At 34.9% G+C, this 3,422-nt stretch overlaps 1 long non-coding RNA gene across 1 annotated transcript; it reads left to right on the top strand.

Annotated features, from left to right (window-relative positions):
- Positions 1-499: 499 nt before the first annotated feature.
- On the top strand, positions 500-1,964 carry LOC143757391 (uncharacterized). Its single transcript, XR_013210492.1, has 4 exons — positions 500-756; positions 1,253-1,311; positions 1,479-1,573; positions 1,908-1,964. It is a non-coding gene; the product is annotated as an uncharacterized LOC143757391 (long non-coding RNA).
- The last annotated feature ends 1,458 nt before the right edge of the window (positions 1,965-3,422 follow it).

Genomic DNA, 3,422 nt, shown 5'->3' with positions numbered 1-3,422 from the left:
CACGGCAGGTCCAAAATGCACATCCAATTCATATCATATTTATTTCCACATATAAATGACGCCTGAAACCTCAAGTATGACTGAGCTATCGCAGTTTACAAGTTTGTTGGTTTGTAAGTCTTGCACCCAGCCGCATCATTAATATTCATAAGCTTCTAATGACTTAAAGCTTCTAAACTCTTGCATTGTGTAGGCACGATACCGTAAACCGGGTAATTGATTATGTCAGGGTGTGTGTGTGAAAGGTAATAACGTTAGTGCTTCTGGGTCTATCATCCATTCTGTAACGTTAACGTTAGCTGCAGTTCGTACGGGTGCATGTTGTTGATACCAAGCAGTTTCTCTAAATAACACTGGCTGGCATTGTTATTTTGTCTCTCATGATAGAGCCCCTTTCCTTTCAGTTCTATCTGTGTGTGTGTGTGTGTGTGTATTACGGGCAGACTAGTTTAACCGCGAACCGCCGTTGTGTGCTAGTTTAACCATGCACCAACCGCCGCCGGAGTGTGTGTTTGTGTGTGTAACGTTACATACGTACGTGTGTGTACGGGCAGACTAGTTTAACCGCGAACCGCCGTTGTGTGCGCTAGGGAGTGAGTGTGTGCGCTAGGGTGTTAGGGATGTCTTTGTTGGTCGAACGTGGCACATTGATACACTTTCCATCCACAAACTTTAAAAATAAGGTTGAAATTTCACATTCGTCTTCTTTCCCCTTCAGAGATTTGGAAGAACATGACCTGAAAGTCTCCTTCAACGGTGAGTTGTCCCCAAACCTAATCCAACCATCTATTTGAATCTGAAAGTAACATTAGCTGTAACCCTTAAAACTAAAAATTTTTTTTTTTACATTTTTGTAAAATTTAAATACAGTTTGATGTGAAAGATATTATTTAAAAAATGTAATTAAAAATAAAAAATCTACCTCATTTGATTGACTGTTTTTATGACTTATTTTCAAATGGAATGATTTTCTTTATAAAACATTTAGGCTTAAACTATATTTAGTTCTTACTTTCACTCCCAGATGTATCACAAAAAATTATGAATTTGAAAAAATATATAAACGAAGACAACAAAAGGGTTAAATTAATTTTGTAAAGTACTGGCAAAGTTTTATTATGACAATTGGCTTGTTCAGCTTGATGACCACTACAAACTCCTCATCCTCATCATGTGCCTGCTGTGTGGAGGTCTGGACTCTACTGACCACTTTTTCTGGTTATATTTTTAACTTCTTGTTGCTCCTTTTCAGAGTAAACATCTGAAGAGGTTGGGACGCGTTGATGCTGCAGACCATGTGAAGAAGTCAATGTAAGTAACTTTGTTCCTTTTTTGCATTAGTTTATATCGATTATGTTCCCTGTCATATACTGTCATGCACTCCCCCCACACACCCACTTACTTGCTCTCTGCTACATTTTCATAATGAACTTGACTGCAATATAATATTCTAATATAAATCTGTTTTACCATGGCAGAACTATGACAAATGAAATGATGGCCATAATGAGCCTCAGAGGAAGAAGTGGGAAGGTTGCCTTCATGAAGACCCGTCTCTACAAGATAATCTGTGGTGAGTTTGCTTTAACTTAGCTGTGTAACAATGTTTTAAATAATTGAATATAGTAAGCAAATAAAAAATCATTTTAGTTGGAGGACTCTACAAAGATTACTCTAATATTATAATACTCCATTCTGGGCTCTAGACTAACTTCTCTACTGGCAGCACTGGTTACTACCAACTGCCTTTTGTTGCAAGCACATGATTATCAATGACCTTGCACGTTGATAAATACTAATTTATATACTTGAAACATTGGCAATGCAACAAAAGTTGATATTTGCAAAATATTTTGATTTGAAAAGTTAGCATTTGTTAATACTGATCTGTCTCCCCCCCTCTTCAGACGCTGTCTTGAGCTCATTTGATACAACTACAACAAAAGTAGACGAGTGCATAGCCAGGGGCCTCATTTATAACCTCTGCGTACGCACAAAACAGGCCCTGAAAGATGCGTATGCCACTTCTGACGCATAACTTGTGATTTATAAAAACAAACTTGACGGGAAAATTTGCACCTGCACGCAAACTCTGACCCATGCGTACGAACGTTTTGGAGATGGAGCAGTTTGGCGACACCGATGGTGAGCTGGAGTTATGTCTTTTTGGTCACTTTTAGACAGAAAATCTAAAGAAAATTATACATATACAGAAAGATAATACAAATACAATTATACTCACCAAGCCTATCACATGAAGCAAACATTATCCCTTCTTAAATGTCCGCGCCAGCGAGCGCGTTGGGCTGTTTAGTGAAACTGACGCATATATAGCCATAAATCTTCATTACCGGTAAGTCCTAATCATAAATACAGTGCATGTTCACAATAACAGTTTAAATAAATAAAAGAATGATTTAAACTATGTTTTACTACTGATATAAACATTTAGATTAAATGTGCCATTCTGATTAATGGAGTTAGACACTTAAATTACATGAAATCATTACTTAGAAGTTACAACATTTTTTTATATTCAATAAATATAAATATTTGTTGTGGATGCAATGCTTTCGAACACTTTTCCTCTGGCATGCTGTGTTTTAATGTTTTAACTACAGAGATAATTGCTAATCATGATAATAGCAGATTGTCTGAGAAAATAGTTTCGTGCAAATAATACACAACAAGGTCTACTTGTTTCCATTAAAAATATACATCAATTAAAAATACTCTTTGGCCAGTGGAAAAGATTAAGAACAACTTTCTCTGAAATGTATTTTACACTATTTGATATATTTATTCAAAAACAAGGCAAGGATAGGCTACTAAATTATTTTTTATTAATGTAACTAATGTGACGGCACATCCGTATTTCATATTTTCCAAATGTCTTGTACCGTTAAACATGTTATCACGTGGATGAATAATCGTATGCAAATGATATGCAGATGAGGATATGCACAGTAAAACTAGGCGTTGTAAGCTCCATATATGGTTGTTTCGGGGAGGAGACGCAAGTGCGCACAATGTTCCGCTAACTGGGATTTATAAAGGGAATTCAGCGCAGTTTCTTATGGAGGAACAACTCTACCATATTTAAAAATAAATACAGAAATAAATAAATGCTCAATAAATAAATAAGCATACAATTAATTGCCCCCAAAAATGCAATAAACAAATAAATGTAGGTAGAAATTAAATTATACAGTGAGACATAAATGTATATATCTCTTTTAATTAGCTTCTTTATTTATTCACCTTTGTAATAATTACCTCATTTATTTATTGTCCGTTATAATCTTCAACTTTATTTATTAATTACTTAATTTTTTAAGTATTTATTTATGTGCATGTTATAATATTTTTGTCTGTTTTATTCTTCCTTTGTATTTTTTTACCCTATTTATTTCTTCAATGCT

This window comes from Siphateles boraxobius, unplaced genomic scaffold (genome assembly GCF_051911475.1).
Source record: "Siphateles boraxobius isolate OS27281-9 unplaced genomic scaffold, OSU_SipBor_1 30, whole genome shotgun sequence".
NCBI lineage: Eukaryota > Metazoa > Chordata > Actinopteri > Cypriniformes > Leuciscidae > Siphateles > Siphateles boraxobius.
The sequence above is the reverse complement of the archived record's forward strand: the minus strand, read 5'-3'. Positions and strand labels throughout refer to the sequence as shown.